This window comes from Denticeps clupeoides, chromosome 9 (assembly GCF_900700375.1).
Source record: "Denticeps clupeoides chromosome 9, fDenClu1.1, whole genome shotgun sequence".
In the NCBI taxonomy this organism is placed as follows: Eukaryota; Metazoa; Chordata; class Actinopteri; order Clupeiformes; family Denticipitidae; genus Denticeps; species Denticeps clupeoides.
Genome location: NC_041715.1, coordinates 3,502,586 through 3,521,352, shown reverse-complemented (window position 1 = coordinate 3,521,352; position 18,767 = coordinate 3,502,586). Strand labels below are relative to the sequence as shown.

The 18,767-nt window shown below is 48.9% G+C and overlaps 2 non-coding genes and 3 pseudogenes across 2 annotated transcripts; 3 read left to right on the top strand and 2 right to left on the bottom strand.

Annotated features, from left to right (window-relative positions):
* The first annotated feature begins 1,465 nt into the window (after positions 1–1,465).
* Positions 1,466–3,716, top strand: LOC114796792 (deleted in azoospermia-like; annotated as a pseudogene).
* Positions 3,717–4,848: 1,132 nt separating this feature from the next.
* trnae-cuc (transfer RNA glutamic acid (anticodon CUC)) lies at positions 4,849–4,919 on the bottom strand. Its single transcript has one exon. It is a non-coding gene; the product is annotated as a tRNA-Glu (tRNA).
* Positions 4,920–6,001: 1,082 nt separating this feature from the next.
* Positions 6,002–6,073, top strand: trnaa-cgc (transfer RNA alanine (anticodon CGC)). Its single transcript has one exon. It is a non-coding gene; the product is annotated as a tRNA-Ala (tRNA).
* A 2,426-nt stretch (positions 6,074–8,499) lies between these two features.
* Positions 8,500–12,366, bottom strand: LOC114796791 (oxidoreductase NAD-binding domain-containing protein 1-like; annotated as a pseudogene).
* A 2,503-nt stretch (positions 12,367–14,869) lies between these two features.
* Positions 14,870–18,538, top strand: LOC114796790 (protein QNR-71-like; annotated as a pseudogene).
* The last annotated feature ends 229 nt before the right edge of the window (positions 18,539–18,767 follow it).

The following is an 18,767-nucleotide window of genomic DNA, read 5'->3' as shown; positions in this document are numbered from 1 at the left end:
TATACTCGAGCCTCCAGTACTGCTCGCCTGGTCCCTCCATCTCTGAAGGTAAAAGGAAGACGCTCATCTAGACTCTTCTCCATCTTGGCCCCTCGGTGATTGGGTGGTAGTAGCCTAGTGGGTAACACACTCGCCTATGAACCAGAAGACCCGGGTTCGAATCCAGAGCGACTTACAATCAGTAGTTACAGGGACAGTCTCCCTGGAGCAACTTAGGGTTAAGTGTCTTGCTCAGGGACACAATGGTAGTAAGTGGGATTTGAACCTGGGTCTTCTGGTTCATGTTACCCACTAGGCTACTACACAAAAAAAAGGTGTTCTGGCATTTACAGTCGTATTATACACCACTGTTCAGAGCTTTTTAACAACACTCCATCCCAGTGTTAGACCCAAAGTTACACCCTTGGGTTTTGGCGGACAATCCACCTCCAACATCCGAACAGACAGGTTTCATCCAGCGACTCCTCATATGAGACTAACAACGTGCGCTTCTCAGGGATATTTGTAGGCACAGAGTGCTGATTGGCTGATTTCCACTACAGCACTATTATTAAACATATCGACAAGGTACAGTACACAATTTATATTTAGTTACAACCAGGAAGATGTAAAACGCCCAATCTGGCAACACCGCTCCCCAAGTCCAATTAACTGCGCGGGCTGCGTAATGGGCGGAGCCTTGAATTGTGACCTGTACGTGCGACGTGATGGGCGGAGTATCGTTAGTGCCCTGTGCTTTCGGACGTGATGGGCGGGCCCTCATTAGTGACCTGTGCGCGCCGACGGGATGGGCGGGGCCTCGATAGTGACCTGTACGCGCCTACGTGATGGGCGGGGCATATTTAGTGACCTGTCTGCGCCGACGTGATGGGCGGGGCCTCATTAGTGACCTGTGCGCGCCCCTGCCGACTCCCGGTCGCTCGTAGAGAAAAGTCGCAAGACGCCGGGAGTGACGCGGCAATTCATCATCGATTTTGTTCTTTTAAAGCTTTTAAACGGTGAGAATCCGCCTCAGCCCACGAACTGCCGCGGCCCCCGCCGCTCCCCGGCGGTCCGGCCTGCTCCGTCTCCGCCCCCGCCGGCCTCGAAGTTCCGCCTCGTGGCCGCGGCGGTTGGGCCTGATGGCGGATTTCAGCTAAAAGCTTTTAACTGCAGCAGTCGAGTTCGGTTTACATTATTCTGCCGTCCGCTCAAGGGGGCTTTACTGTAAATAAGTGTTTGGTTAATAAAACCAAAGGAGTAAACGTGTGTCGGTTTGGCCTCGAGATGGTTCGCTGCGTTTTGCGTCGTGAGGGTCCAACTTCAACACGTTCAGAAGCGACCGAATAACTTCTCCCGAATTAAGGGGGGAAATACGATATCTCCCGAACGTGCTAATTCACTGGTTAATGATTAACTAAAAAATACCGCGACGAGATGAAGTAAAAAATGTGAACCGACCGTCTCCGGTTTCTTTTTTTTACAGATGGGCCCAGCTCTGAAGCTGTCCAACGGCTACATCTTGCCGGAGGGTAAAATGACCCCCAACACCCTGTTCGTGGGTGGGATTGACATGAAGGTGGGTTTCTGACGCCAGGTGGGCCCCGCTCTTCTCCTTTCTCTCCCCTTCCTTATCTGGCCCGTTTCATACCCAGGTCGACGAAAACGAAATCAAAGAGTTTTTTGCCAAATATTGGGGGTGAAAGAGGTGAAGATCATCACGTACCGAGGGGCATTTGCAAAGGGTGAGTAGGTTCTGGACGAAAGATGTGCTACTTCTCTCCACCAGTGGACCGCGCTGAGGACTAGAGCCGTAATCGAGCCTAAAGAAGCCGGTACTGTATATAAATAACTTTCCCCCCCTGTGGCTCTGGCCGTGATGAGCAGGCGAGACCGCGGTACAAACTTCTTGCGTTTGCACGTGCGCGGCGAGGACAAGACCTCACAGCGGTCGACAAATTTCAAACAGGGCGCGGCGAATCGAAGACTGTCCGACGCACAATTCAACCTGTGCCTGAGTAAATAATAAAAAAAAATCTAACGCAAGGCTGCACGATGGTGGGCAAAATGATTGTTGTTTTTTTTTAGTTTTTTTTTTATATCAATATTGCATTGCAATATTGATCATTAATCACGATTATTTGTTTTAGGCAAGACATCTTTGCCAGATATTTTTTCTGATAACAAACAGCCTGTCAACAATTTCTGGCTTAAGAGATGACCGAAGGCAGGTCACTATGTGAATACTTAATATGAAAGCCTGTCATGGCTGCCCACTGCTCACCAAGTGTGATGGTTAAATGCAGAGGACACATTTCACCGTGTCACCGTGCTGTGCTGCAGAGCATCACAATGATACATCACAACAGATCATTTTTTTTTTTTTTTTTGTCTAACTCTAATCACAATATGAGGTTGCAGCTCTGTCTATGCTTTCTTTTGCCCCCTTGTGGTTGGCTATTTAAACATCGCTGGCGATCATCTTGATGTAATTGTGGCAGCCAAATCGTGGTTAAAATTCGATTAATTGGGCGGCCTTACAAGGGGCCCAAGAATTACAGCTCTAGTGAGGACCACGTGTGAAGTGGATGAGGCTCACCGATCTTCACTTCCTGTCCTCAAGGTACGGCTTCATCTATTTCAGCGAAGATGTGGACATTCAGACTATCGTCGAAGTAAGAGCTCTCCGTGCGTGTGTGTGTGTGTGTGTGTGTGTGCGCACGTGCTGCTGAATTCTTGCCTGACGGTCTTCCGTATTTCGTTGTGTTTGCGTTGTGTTTTCGTTGTGTTTGTCTACAGCAGCCGATCAGTTTTAAGGGGAGGAAACTCAAGCTGGGACCGGCCATTATGAAGGAACGCACCTCACGTATGTCTCGTCCCTCCGGCTGCCTCCTAAGGTTGTGTGTGTGTGTGTGTATCAGTGCTAATGGGGCAGTGGTGGCCTGGCGGTTAAGGAAGTGGCCCCGTAATCAGAAGGTTGCCGGTTCGAATCCCGATCCGCCGAGGTGCCACTGAGCAAAGCACCGTCCCCGCCCACTGCTCACCAAGGGTGATGGGTTAAATGCAGAGGACAAATTTCACTGTCTGCACCGTGTGCTGTGCTGCCGTGTATCACAATGACCATCACTTCACTTTCAGGCACGTTGCAGTCTCACCTGATGCCCATGTCTCCGTGGATAAGCCCCTCCCAATCAATCTACTGCGTGCTGTCCTGTTCCGGCGTCGGCGTCCAACCCAACTCGCCGGTGCTGAATACGGCAGGGCCGTACATGCAGGTGTGTGTGAAGACCGGTCCGTAAATGGAATTCCTAATTTTTCTCTTCAAACGGTTCTCCCACCTGGTGTGTGTGTGTGTGTGTGTGTGTGTGGTGTGTGTGTGTGTGTGTAGCCCTTCCCCTACTCCAGTATCCAGTCCCCAGTGATCGCTCCTCTGCCCATGAGCTATGCCCAAACAGCCTACTCATACCAGGTACACACACACACACACACACACACACTCACTCACAGCCTTATCCAGCGACATCTACTAGACGTGGTGATGTTGCGTTTCAGTACGCTACGCCACACTGGTCTGGAGAACAGAGAACGCGACTCATAAACCAGGTGAGCCTTCGTTTCTGTAGTGGTCACGCCCCTCTGATCCGAGCTGGATGTAAAGTGTGTGTGTGTGTGTGTGTGTGTGTGTGTTTCAGAACTACGTGGACTGCGGGGTACAGACGCTGTTGACGTTACTGTAGCGTGTTCGCCGCGGGCAGGTCCGTACGAGCGCCGCTGCCTTGACCGCGGTCGCCGGCCCGGCCCGCTGCTCACGTCGTGTGTGTGTGTGTGTTCTTCCCTTGGCAGGAGGAGGCGCGCAGAACCCCGATCTTAAAGCTTTTCTCTGTTGGAACAGGGAACCCGACATGTGCTCGGAGGGTGGTTGGGTGGGGGGGGGGTTTAGTGCTTCAGCGTGATGTAGAAGCAGGGAACAAAAAAAAAAATTAATAATTAAGACTTTTAAAACCACTTTTGGATATTTATTTTTATGTTAACCCTTTGTCGAGTGTGTGTGTGTTCCAGACTTGATCCCAGGAGCTTAACATTTCTCACCCGTTCACCTTTTTTTATTTCCATTTCTTTTGGGTTTTTCACGTTCGTGCTCCCAGTTTTGTCACGTGGTTGGAACATTTCAGTTGTTGCCCCGCCAGCGTCCCGCAGATCCTCCTGGTCTGGAATCAACTTCCATCTGAATCAACTCGAACGTAGGACCACATCAAATGGTTTCTCCAGCGCCGCTTCTCCGCCGCCTTGTGTGTTCCTCACCGCGTTCTCGCGTGTTCAGCGTTCACGTTCTTAGTTTTCTGCATGGTTTGTGCACTTTTTGTTCTCGTTTGCTGCAGCGGTGACCGTACCGGTGTCCTGAGACATTGTGGGATTTGTAGGTTCCGCCTGTTGAGTGTTGGGCCACCGCGCCCCTCTTCACTTCACTGTACACTAGTTGCTTGTAAAGGTTTCCTTCTTTTGGTGGACATTAAACCAGTTGAATTCATTTTTGATGATAGTTTCTTTCTTTTGCTGAAACTCTCCTAACGGAGATGATTGTTCTCACACCGCGTAATCTGACTCGCGGGCAGAATATAGAGTAAAATGATGACTCCTTTTGCCTTGTCCTGGTGGTGAATTGAGAGATTAAAAATTAAGCAAGTGGTGGTGTAGTGTTCTGCATGGTGCTCAGTTGTTAAAAAAAAAAAAAAAAAAAGTATATAAATTCTTAAGACGCTGAAATTTTAAATAATAAAAAAACGTTCATAATACCTTTTTCTTTTTTGCTAAGCTCATATTACGTTAATCGAGTTGAATTTCTTCCATAAATGACGAGTAAAAGCAACCTTCCCTGACCGGGAATCGAACCCGGGCCGCGGCGGTGAGAGCGCCGATCCTAACCACTAGACCACCAGGGACTGTGCGCTGTGGCGGCCATCTTTTACGGCTTTCCGACGGTCCTACGGTCTTTCAGGCGTCCGTTTTTATTATAACGTGCTGTAATCAGTGTTGGGTGTAACGCGTTACTGTAACAATATTACTTTGTTCAGTAACTAGTAGTGTAAGGCATTACTCGCCTGTTACTTGCGTTACATTTGCCAGTTTCACCTTCATCACACACAAGGCACACGACACAGAGAACAGAAGGGGCGGGGCGGGGGCGTGAACGGAACAGTGATTGGCCTGGGTTTGTCACGAGGGATCATTTACCATCACCGATTGGTCGACACCCGGCAGCAGAGCGGCACCCGCAAAGACAGATGGGGAAAAAAATGGACGCGTCAACAACGGCAAGCTCTTTTTTCAGAGGAAGGTTCCCAGCAACAGAAAGCTAGTTTCGACGGGTCGAGATTCAGGCATTATTTTGAATATGTTGAACGGAAGGAAAATAACTTGACGGTGAAGTGAACACTCTGCCCGGGGAGAAAGCTGCTCTCCACCGCTTGTAACTCTGCCTCCAACTTGAAGAAGCACCTGCAGCGACAGCACGGACACATCAGGCTCGTTGCGAAGCGACAGAGTGACATGAACGAGCAGCCCAGAAGAAGTTTGATTGATTGTTTGTTAAACATTGAGGAAGTTAATACTTTTTGTACTTGATTGCACAAGTACAGTTGTTTGTAGTTATTTGTGCTAGACAGTGCCAGTCTGTTGTTGGTGTAATAAAGACCCTAAAGAACACTCCTCCTTTGTATGTGCTCCCTCCATCTGATGCATCTCAGGCCATTATTAAGAAAAAAAAAGTAACTAGTAATATAACTAGTTACTTTCTCCAGGGAGTAATAAAGTAAAGTAAGGCATTACTATTTTTGAGAGTAATATGTAATACATTACTTTTTTTGAGTAACTATCCCCAACACTGGCTGTAATAAATATCTCCCCGCATTTTTACGCATCGTAATCGATTTCGAGCTTTTCTGGCGTCCGTCCGCCGCGTGTGGACCCTTCGCACGGCTCTCCGGCAGGAGCCTCGGCGGATCCGGCTTCCGCGTTCCGTCGAGGGGATGTAGCTTAGTGGTAGAGCGCATGCTTCGCATGTATGAGGTCCCGGGTTCAATCCCCGGCATCTCCACTCGGTTTTTTTTTTCTTCTTTTTTTTTGTAATTGTGGTGACCGCTGACTTCACCAGCGAGGCACATTCACGTTGTATTATTTTATTTCATATACGGCTCATCCTAGATCTGAGTGAATTAAATTATTATTAAATAATTTGTTGAATGTGCTGACAAAAAAAAAACCCAAAAAAAACACAAAAATTGTAGATGTAAACCAAGTTTATCAAGCCATGGAGGTCTGAATTTGGAGTCCTCCAGCATGTGGTCTCACAAGGGGTCTGAGGATCTTATCTCGGTACCTAATGGCAGCCAGACTACCGCTGGCGAGCACATGGAGGGCTGTGTGCCCCAAAGAAATGCCGGCCCACACCATTACTGAGCAAAACCACTTAACCCTGAGTGTCTCCAGGGGGGGACTGATTGTAATGTGTTCTGGATGAGGCCGTCTGATAAATGCTGTAAATACTGTGTGTCCCTTTTTTCTTTCTTAGTGTGTTCTGGATTCTCGCGTAGCGGTCAGAGGGGGGAGATTTTCTTTTTTGACCCCGCCCCTGGGACCAAAATCACACACAGTATGTCTCAATGGGCTTTGACAGGCCCTACAGTTGACACCCCACACTTGATCCTTCTGCACACAAGGAAAAAAAAGAAGGAAGAAACGTGGGAAGGAGTGATACAGAGGGGGACCCCCTTCCAGGGTAGAGTGAGCCTGCAATGGTGTCAGTGCAGGGTTTGGATATGATAATAATAAGTCCTACAGTTGTAGGGTTGGAGAAGTCCAGGATGTAGTCAGTGTCATGGTCTAGATTCGTGTCCACAATGATGTTACTGGTCCATTTGAAGATCCCTGAAGCTGTAGTTGTAACGGTGGTGGTGGCTGTGGTGACCCTCTGGTTTGTTTCATGGTATGTCCTTGTTTAGCAGTTCACATTATTATTATATAATGTAGGGCTGCAACAACGAATCGATTGAATCGATAAAAATCGATTACTAAAAGAGTTGGCAACGAATTTCCTAATCGATTCGTTATCGATTAGGAAACGTTTGATTATTAAAAGAAAACTATTTGAGCGCGGAGCGGAGTTAACACACTCGGTCTCTCTCGCGCACAGATGCTAGCAGAGTTTGGCGCCTCATAGTCAGCGCGGAGCACAAAAAAAAAACGAGCGGAGGTAGAGGACAGATACACGGCGGAGGCAGAGAAATCTGCGCGAAAATATGCAAAAGCGACATGGCACGGCACGGGAGCACACCACGGCAATGATCCTGCACCTGAAACGCAAACATGTGGAGTGTTTGAGGGAAGAAGGGAGTTCAGCAGCAGGGGAAGTCGCTACAGAATCCTACTTTTGTTCCGTTTTGAAGTGAGGAACGTAATGTCCCTGGTGCTGGTGTTTAAACTAAAAAATCTTAAATCAAGATTACTAGACAAGAAAAATGGCATGAGAAAATTAAGTGATGCTTAAAATGCTTCTGTTTGAGATTATATCTCATTAAGATTAGTTTTCTTACCCCGTTGGCAGATAATTTTGCTTGTTTTAAACAATCACTTAATTTTGAGATGTTTTATCAGAAAACAAGACATCATTTCTTATGCTATTTCATGTGTCTAGTAAATGTATCTTGATTTAAGATTTTTTAGAGATTTGGACTGAAATCAGGACAAAACTACTAAGTTAGAAAAGCATTTTTTTGCAGTGTGTGTGTGTGTGTGTCAGTGTGAGTTTGTGAGTGTGTGCGTCTGCGAGTGTGTGCATCTGCAGTGTAGTGTAGAGAACAAGTTCTGACATTCAAACAAATCCTGTTAAATTTTCTGATTTGTATTGTTCTTTGTTTTTTTTTATAAATGATTTATCGTTCTGGCAGCTCAGATGGCACTTTATAAAAAAAAAAAAGTCTATATTTGGCAGATGTAAAGCATACATGTGTATGTTTTTTGTGTTAGTCAATTTTTATTTTATTATTATTATAACAGCTCAAGGAGCAACATGTTTGTGCACTTTCTAAAGATTTTGGTTCTGTTTTTGAATAAAGGGTTGGAAATGAATGCTTTTCTTGTTTTTTTTTTTTTTTAAATCAGATTCTACGATTAATCAAAAAAAATAATCGACAGATTAATCGATTATTAAAATAATCGTTAGTTGTAGCCCTATTATAATGCCTCAAGGGAATCATGATTAATATACAGTAGGAATACAAAGTCAACGTGAGTCACTGTACATGTTTATTGGCACAGATAATAAATCACTTCAACAGTTTGAGTAAAGTTCTTCTGGCGGGAGGTACAGGGGGGGCGTGTCCATAGCAGGTACCACAGATCTGCCTCTATTGTGCCCACCAGAAGGAGTTTGTTAAAATCAATGCAAATAAATAAATCAAAATAAAAAATCTCTATCACCAGCTGCACACTTCAAGCCAAAAACCCAGAACCAGCAGCGCCCCCATCTGTTTGTCCGTTTATGCGTGCGCACGTAATGGTGTGGTCCAGAGAGTCAAGTGCATCATTAGCTTGTGTGTTCAAGTCAGGAGAGAACTGTGTGTTGACCACAGTTTACCACCATTTTTCATAGCGGATCCTGTCCTCTGATAGGCCGAGGCGCGTAGTTGGGTGGAGACGCTCTCTATCATGGGTGGCGGCCCGCACAGGAAACACACACTGTTCTATTGTTCACACACTCAGCCAGCTCCGCTTCTGATATCCTCTCAGCTGTCACCCCGCATACACACACACACACAGGCACAAAATAAACATGAGCATACGACATACTCTTTATATTGTGGTTATACGTGTGTGTGTGTGTGTGTGTGTACTCACATATGGTGTATGGCTGAAGCTTGTGGTCAATCTCCCCCCTCTGCTGTGTGACATGTAGTTGACAAGAGAAATAATCTGGGAATTCCTCACAAACCTCAACAATGGAGCTCTGAAATGCACACACACACACACACACACACACCACCACACACACACACACACACACACACACACACATTGTGGTAAACATCACAATGTTGATGCTGAAAATTATGTTCTACACACACACACACACACACACACCTTAAAGAGCAGCTCCTCTGTGTTCTTGGCGCTGTAGCAGAGGTGTGTGCCCAGGAATGTACACCTGGCTGTGTGTGTGAGTGTGTGAGTGTCGCAGAAGGTCGATGTTGTGCTGGAGGATGGAGTTGAGGGGGTTGATGCCAACGCCCCCGGCAACTAGGAGAAGGTCAACAGGGAATCACCAGGGGCGGGGTCAAAAAAGAAATCTCCACCCACTCTGACCACTACACGAGAATCCAGAGCACACTAAGAAAGAAAAAAGGGACACACGTATTTACAGCATTTACATTTACATTTACATTTACGGCATTTGGCAGACGCCCTTATCCAGAGCGACTTACAACGTGCTTTCAAGTTACCATCGATGAAGAGATCAATTCCAGTTCACTAGGACCCCAACTATGAATACATCTATTTAATTCACTCTGTTGTAGATTCTGTACACAAAGTTTGACAAGAAAATTACAATTTAATCTAAATATTCTTTAAAGAGGAAGGTCTTGAGCTGCCGTTTGAAGGTGCTCAGTGACTGAGCTGTTCTGACCTCGAGGGGAAGTTCATTCCACCACCGAGGGGCCAAGACGGAGAAGAGTCTGGATGAATGTTTTCCTTTTACCTTCAGAGATGGAGGGACCAGGCGAGCAGTACTGGAGGCTCGGAGTAGACGAGGTGCAGTGCGAGGTGTAATGAGGGCTGTGAGGTAGGATGGTGCTGCTCCATGTTTGGCTTTGTAGGCCAGCATCAGTATTTTGAACCTGATGCGTGCAGCTACTGGGAGCCAGTGAAGGGAACGTAGCAGAGGGGTGGTATGGGAAATTTGGGAGCATTTATCAGACGGCCTCATCCAGAACACCTTACAATCAGTCCCCCCCTGGAGACACTCAAAGTTAAGTGTCTTGCTCAGGGACACAATGGTAGTAAGTGGGGTTTGAACCTGGGACTTTGTGGTCACCTGGTTACTAGGTGAGTGGGTTACACACCAGGCCACCACCACCCAGGAAAAGGCTGTAAGAAATGTAGATCTTTCCTCACACTCACCTGTGTGTGTACCCAGTGTGCAGGTGGGTGTTGTGCGTATTTGACGGCAAGCTCCAGCACACCCTCCCTCTGCAGCAGCCCAGGGGCGGAGCATATGGAAAACCCGCCCACTTTCTCCACACCGGGGATGAATAGGTCCACCCTGCCACAGATTAACACAGTATCAGCAACACACTGTTATGTCTCCATGTCCTAGACGTATGGTCCCACATCTTCTGTGTGTCTGGCTGCGTGTTGTGTCCCTTTTTCTTTTATGTTCACTTTGTGGGAGGAGTTTAAATCTACTACTAGCTCCACCTACCATCTGATGATTGGCCACCACAACCTACATCAGGGGACTTAAAGAGAGTGTTGTTGGCAGGTCCCCAGGGTCTGTTGGGCCCTTACTCGTTCAGGGTGTCCCCAGGGTCCACAGAGATGTCTGCGTATACTTTATTGGTGCTGAATTTACTGCTCTCCGGTGTAACCCGTGACACTTGTGTCAGCTTCTGTGTGTATCTGTGCTCCTTTGTTCACTTTTGTTTGTGTTCCCTACATGCTTACAGAGTTATGTTCTCCGTACCACCACTTCAGGCTCTTCTGATGTCGGTCAGCTGTGCTGATGCTGCTTGGTATTGTTTGTATGAGTGTATACATACATACACACACACACAGTTTGTTCGTTTTGTTTGGCTGTCTGCTCTCCACACCCATGTTGCGTTTCTGAAAGGTCCCCTGACATGACATGACTTTTTTTTTTTTTTTTTTGCTTTTATATCTGTCTTGTTGGTCCCCTAATACTGTATCCGAAGTCTCTTTCCAAATGTATCCAGATTTTTCCAGGGCACGCCATTGTGGTGGCTGTAGATTTTACTTTTATTTAAAATGTATTTTTATTTTTAGGATGAGAGAGGCAGTCATAAGAGGGACATCTACCATAATTTCTAACCACCGCAGACCTATATACAGGGCTCATGGCCCGCAGTGAACATCCCACGAGGTCCCCACATACAGATCCACGACTATGGCCGGCGTCACGAAGAGCCAACGACACAAAAACCACAGATCCCATAATGTAGTGCTTCAGCTGCCTTGCTGAACAAGATCTTTAAACTTGTATTAATGTTAAATAATCACACAAAGTGATAATTTCCATGTCATGGGACCTTTTAAAACCCCTAGACTGGGGAACGTGACAACCCACACACAGATCACACAACACACTCTACTGTTACAAACCAACCATAGAAGTGTGTGTGTGGACTCAACCACTGCCCAGCTCGAAAGCTGAAGTCCGGGTCGGTCACTTCTAGGCGCAGCCGCCGCACCGTCTGGGACTCGGCGCCGATGCCAGTGACCCGCGCCGGGAACAGAGCCTGACGGCACAGCGACGACATCACCATGAGACGGTGACCTTTCACTCTTAACCTACTGACCACGTAAATAATTGATTGTGATATTTTCCCAGCAACACCTCACACGACCGAGTAACATTTCAACTAAAATATTGTTTATGTACACAACCAGTAAAAAGTTTGGACGCCCCTACTCAGTTATGGGGCTTGCATTTTTTTACATTATTGAACATGGTGTTATGTACGTTACAGTGGGGGCCTAGTGGTTAAGGAAGCGGATCCATAATCGGATGGTTGCTGGTTCGAATTGTGCCACTGAGGTGCCACCGACCCCACACGCTGCTCCCGGGCGCCTGTCATGGCTGCCCACTGCTCACCAAGGGTGATGGTTAAAAGCAGAGGGACACATTTCGTTGTGTCACCGTGTTGCTGTCTCACAATGACAATCACTTCACTTTCACATAACATAGAAAAAGTTGAAGATTTCAGTCTCTACAATCAGGGAGCTTTTACTGTGATGGCAGCATCTCACACGTCTTCTCTCCGCCATCTTAAGTTGGACGACGGGGGCGATTTCAATCACTCCTGAATGCTGAAACACTTTCTGATCATTCGCTCATGTTAATGAGCATCTCATTAAAAAAAAAACTGGATGCTCAAACATACTTCCTTTTTCCCTGATACAACAATACTAAATATGTTTCTTGTATTGGATTCTTCAGAATGGCCTCCATCTTAGTCTCCATAACCCACACAGAGTAGGGGCATCCAGACTTTGACTGGTACTGTGTGTGTGTGTGTGATATATAAATATCCATATTTGCTATCTGTACCCACCATCTGTCTGTAAGTTTCTGCCTGTTTTCTGCAGATGATCCATCTTCCCTGCTGACAATCATTTTCCTGAAAAACAGAAGACACTAAGACTCTGAAGACCCCCGGTCCTGAAGTCATGAGAGTCACCAAGACCCTGACCTGGGTACGGAGCTGAAACAGGGGACGGTCGCAGAAACAACAAAACCGTCGCCCTGGAACCCACAGAAACTCCTGATGGCTGCATTCAGAAAACTGGTGACGCCCATCTGGTAGCAGCGCAGGAGGTCCGGTGGTGTTAAGATCCTGAACATCAAAATACACACAACATACATCAAATATACACAACAACCACCACAACATCAGGCACAAAATACACACACCAATCATCACAAACAACCACACAACATCATACATCAAATAAACAAAACCACCAGCACCATACAATCTACACCACCTACTCCATCTACAACCAGCGTGTATTTTACAGAGGGGTGAAATTATGGTTTATCGGGTCAAGTTACAGAAACCGACTCATCAGTTTGACCACCGCGTCCCTGAACTCTGAACTCTGACCCTGCTGCTGCTGATGAGCGAGTCTTTCAGTCTCAAACAAACAAACACAGCGCATAATCAACCAAAACCAAATCACCACACAACACGGGACACACACCAGACATACACCGGCGTCCTTCTGGCACCTTCTCTCTCACGTGAAAGCAGCCTGCCACCTTTCACCACCGGAAGTTGAACTACTGCTTCTCGCCTTGCCCGGACGGCGCGAAGCGAGGCGCCTAGAACGCGTCAGCGCCCCCTATCTGGCGCCGGCAGCATCGCGAATTACATGCTGCTGAGCGAAACACACATCATACATCGTCATACACTTTCATACAGGTCCGTTTTGTACATAATAACAGGTTTACATACACCAGGGGACAGAGGACAAAGTAGCGCAATTAAGAAAAAGAGCGACTTACAATCAGTAGTTACAGGGACAGTCCCCTCCTGGAGACACTCAGGGTTAAGTGTCTTGCTCAGGGACACAATGGTTGAAAGGCTACTACAGCCCTACTAACACAGCACACGGTGAAATGTGTCCTTTGCATTTAACCATCACCCATAGTGAGCAGTGGGCACCATGACAGGGGCCCGGGGAGCAGTGTGTTGGGACCTTCGTGTCTCTGTGAGCAGTGTGTGGGGACGGTGCTTTGCTTAGTGGCCCCTCGGCGGATCAGGATTTGAACTGGCAACCTTCTGATTACGGGGCCGCTTCCTTAACCGCTGGGCCACCACTGACCCCAAGTCTGTATGGCCACGTCTCTCGCTTCACACACGCATATGAAGTGCGTGTGTATTGGTATTCTACGTACTTTATACCCTACCCGCCAGCCGCATGACCGGACGGCCGCGGCGCGCCGCGAGGACCGGCCGCATGACAGGTGCGTCTTCCGCTTTTATTCTGGGGGAAAGCGTCGCGGAAACGGGGAGCAACGTGACACACGAGCATCGTGTATTACTTCAGCAAACAGCGCGGACACGCAGCAGAAACACTTATTAAATGGAATAGTGTTCATATTTGATTGCTGTTATTGACCTTAAAATGGGCTGTAAATAAAAATGTAAATAAAGGATGTTTCATTAGAATTTGGCTGCGTTTAAAAACGAAACTTTCCTATAGACAGCCTGGGTGTGTGTCTCTGTGTTTGTGTGTGTGTGTCTCTCTGTGTGTGTGTCTGTCTGTCTGTGTCTGTGTGTGTGTCTGTGTGTGGGTGTGGGTGTTTATGTGTGTCTGTGTGTGTGTGTTTCTGTATGTGTGTGTGTTTCTGTGTGTGTGTCCTCTGTGTGTTTGTGTGTCTGTGTGTGCGCCGTGTGTTTGGTGTGTCTGCGTGTGCGTGTCTCTCTCTGTGTGTGGGATGTGTCTCTATGTGTGTGTGTGTGTCTCTGTGTGTATGTGTTTCTGTGTGTGTGTGTGTGTGTGTGTGTCTGTGTGTTTGTGTGTGCGTGTCTCTCTGTGTGTGTGGATGTGTCTCTATGTGTGTGTGTCTCTGTGTGTTTGTGTGTGTGTGGTGTGTGTGTGTCTGTGTGTTTGTGTGTCTGCGTGTGCGTGTCTCTCTGTGTGTGTGTATGTGTCTCTATGTGTGTGTGTGTCTCTGTGTGTATGTGTTTCTGTGTGTGTGTGTGTGTGTGTGTGTGTCTGTGTGTTTGTGGTGTCTGCGTGTGCGTGTCTCTCTGTGTGTGGATGTGTCTCTATGTGTGTGTGTCTCTGTGTGTATGTGTTTCTGTGTGTGTGTGTGGTGTGTGTGTGGTGTGTGTCTGTGTGTTTTGTGTGTCTGCGTGTGCGTGTCTCTCTGTGTGTGGATGTGTCTCTATGTGTGTGTGTCTCTGTGTGTGTGTGTGTGTGTGTGTGTGTGTGCGTCTCTCGGTCCACATGAGCTGTAATGAACGATCAGACGCGTCTCGTTACGCGCGCGTCACATGTCACCTCGCGCGCCGCCGGACCGCCGTTTAAAAGTTGGTTCGCGCGCACAAGCGGGGCTGGAGCGCACAGAGGACGGAGCTGAGGATGAAGGATGGAGATGGGGATGAAGAGGAGGATGAAGACGGTCGAGTCCCCGCTGCTGCTGCTGCTGCTGCTGCTGCCTGTCCTGGTCCTCTGCGTCTTGTCCCGGCGCTTCTGCCGACGGGAGAAGTAAGTTTCCGACCTGCGGGACTCGCTCACAAAATCAAGTTTCTGAACAAGAGAAATTATTTTAATATTCGTGTCTTATTAGTTGTGTGAATGTTTGTGACTTGTTAGAGGGGAAAGTCGTGTATGTATGTAACAGAGAGCGGTGATGATGATGATGATGATGTTTATTCGGAACGCTCGGTCGGTCCCATGAACCCAATTAAGCGTCGGGGGCGGCGCGCGCCCGCGCGCGCGCGAGTTGTCTTGTGAGTTCAATTTTGCCGCGCTGCTCTCTGATTACACACAGGAACCACGTTCCTGCCCTGTCTTCTTATTTATAATCTTCATCATCAACATCATAATAAAAGTCCACGTGGTGTGTGTCACGCGCGCCAGGGTACAGGGACATGTTTCCACACCAACACACCTTCCCCGTCCCCGTTCCCGATTCCCGGGTGGGATCCCGACACCAACCCGTGGGACGAGTCCCCTCTAACCCGCCCTTCAGACCGGCCGGACTCTCGCGCAGACATGGTAGGTGACCACGCCCACCCGAACGGATCAGTAAGAAGAGTCCGATGATTAAAAAATGCTCCACTCGCCCCGCCCACCAGGGTCCCCGCCGAAGGTCCGCGTAACCAGCGACAGTCCCGCCATGAACGGGTCCCTCCTGACCTTCACGGCCGCGCTGGAGTTCCCCGCAGACGGGATGGAGGCGTCAGGTGCAGCAGCTTCTCTGAAGGACCTGCGTGGGTACCTCGGACCACGTGACCGGTGGGTGTCAAACGTTCCTCATTGGTGCTTGTGACGTTCCTCCTCAGCCAAAGATCAGCTGTCCAACTGGACATCCTGGATGGAGGACTATGGATTTGGGAAGTGTGTGGATCCGAAAAGCTGCAACGTGTTTCCGGACGGGAAGCCCTTCCCCCAGACCAACGACTGGAGGCAGAGGAGCTACGTCTACGTCTGGCACAGCATGGGTGAGTGTGCGGCCAGGGGTGACGGGACGGTCCCCCTGGAGGTAGTACGTCTGTCTTGTCTCGCCTCCCAGGTCAGTATTTCGAGACGTGCGACGGCTCCTCGTCCCACCTGACCCTGAACACGACAGGCTGGACGTTCGGGGCGGGGCTTATTGGAAGTGCTGGTCTACAGGAAACGTGAACGCAGGAAGTACAGCCCCCTTGCTGCGGACAAGACCGTGTACTTCATCACAGGTACGTCCCGCAATGCGCACTCTTCCCCCACCCCACACACACAGGTACAACTCCAAAGCTGTTGCCATGGAGACTGTCTTCTTCTGGCAGATAAGATCCCGCTGGCAGTGAACATGTCCCAGAAGGCCGCGGGGAACATCTCGCAGCAGAACGTCTCATCCGCGGCGCCGACATCGTGTTTGTGGTGCAGCTGCACGACCCCAGCAGCTTCCTGAAGACAGCCGACGCCGTGGACTTCATCTGGGATTTCCGCGACGGCAACCAGCTGGTCACCCATAGCAACGTGGCGACCCACGCGTACAGCGTGACGGGAAACGTCACCGTGAAGCTCGTGGTGGAGGCGGCGTTTCGGACATCCTGCCCCCCGCCCACGCCCCCACCCCAAACTACAAAGCACCCCAGAGTCCCATCGACGACAGGTAATGCACGCACCTGCCGGCCACGCCCACCACTGCAAACGGCACGCGTCAGGTCACGTGACTGTCCTTGTCTCTGATTGACAGTTGCACCCGCCCACCCTCCTGGTACTCATGTCCTCACCAGCAAAGGTGTGTGTGCATGTGCATCGTCGTGCATGTGCATGGTGTGTGTATTGGTTTTTGTGGTTTACAAAGACTTTTGACCTGAATACGCACCAACATTACAGGGACATTTGGGATTATGGGGACAGGGCCAGTGTCCCCGTAATTCATCCACCACAGATAGGTGGGACCAGAATCCAAAGTTTCCGCTCATGTCCCGATATACTATGAAAAAAAGACTTTCAGTGTGTGTGTGTGTGTGTGTGTGACTTATTTTCTGTCAATTTCAGCCCCAGTCACCACACCCCGCCCCCCTGTCCAGACCACCACTGCCTACGCTACTGACCCGCTTCCAACCGGCGGGGACGTGACGGTCCTTGCCCCCTGTGGCCAGCCCCTCTCAGAGCGACGTCACCGTGCAGCCCTCGCCCCGCCCTCTTTCCCGCCCCTGCTCCGACACTCGCGTCTCTCCGCAACGGATTGCTTCCGCTACATGTATGGCACGTTCGAGGGGAAGATCAGCATCGTGGGTGAGGAGCAGCTTCATACGGTCCTCACCTGGTCACACCTGTACACACAGGTGTGTCTAGATCACTGTGTGTGTGTGTGTGTGTGTGTGTGTGTGTGTGTGTGTGTGTGTAGAGCCGATGCCCAATATACGTTTAGAGCCTCCCAGCAGGATAGTGGAGATCACGGCAACCAGAGTGACAAACACAACTGTCAACTTCCTGGTGACGTACCTTGGCAGGTGAGTTAGTGACACACACCAACCTCCCCCCATATACACACACACACACACACACCCGTCTGTCTGCTCTGCAGCGTTCCAACCTCTGCCTGCACCATCGTTTCGGACGGCACCTGTCGCCAGGTGAAGAGCATCGTGTGTGACGCCGTGCCACTGGTCCCACTTGGTTGCCAGGTCAGCCTGAATCGCACGTTTCGTCAGGCCGGGACGTACTGCGTCAACATCACGCTGGAGGACTCCAGGAGCATGTCCCTCGCCACCACCACCGTCACCATCAGCAGCGCCGAGCGCACGGGTACGTGTGGCCGAACACTGTTACCTAGGCAACAGTCATTTTACTGGGATGAAGCGATGTAATAAGCGCCTGTCTCTGTCCCCAGAGCTCAGACCTCAGGCTGCGGAGGTCGTCCTGACGTCCAGCGCTGTGCTGTTAATTGTCTTCGCCATCATCGGCTTCATGGTGTACAGGTGACATACACGTACATGCTCGCAATAACACACACAAATCCAGCCTGTGACCCCGCCCCCCCCTCTGTCTCTCAGACGTTATAAAGTCTACCGTCCGGTGCGGAGGTCAATGGTTGAGGATGCCGGAGAGCCATCAGGGGTCAGAGGTCATCTTGGGAGAGTGAGGGCAGCACTCTTCCCAGCCAATGAGGAGCGAAGTCACCTGCTGTCAGACAGGCGCCCCCTGTAGGTCACAGGGGGTCAATTTTTATAAATTGGGAAAATTATTACACATTTAACATATTTAACATACACACACACACAATCACAGGCGCTCAAAGTCTTATCAGCGTGACTAAAACGTCCAGATGTTCCATCAGGACAAGTCTTACTTGAAGCTTCAACACCACAAACTACTAACACTTCATGTTCTATTATCCTACAAATGAATGTGGAAACGCTTCTAATATAAAATGGTTTAATTAATTTACTTTGTACAATATGGCATGTTTGGAACTTCTAATAAATTAACAGTTAATGGAGCTGTTTTACGGACCTCCTACCAGAGACAATCCCAGAGCATGGATGAATTTTGGTATAAAGTGTTAATATGAACTCATATAAACTTTTGTCTCTCTAAACCCCTCTCTCTCTCTCTCACACACACACGTGCCGGTCAGCCACATCATGTAGAGCAGGTTCCCAAGTTTGCCATTTAGAGAACCGGGTTTTTTGGGTGGCAGGGAACCCTTATCCAGAGCTCCAGTAGAAGAGATGCTCTGGTCCAGCAGTCCAGTCATTACATTCTGGTCCAGAGGTGATCAAGAATCGACCATTCTTTCTGCTTCACTTGGTGTCTAATAAAATCCC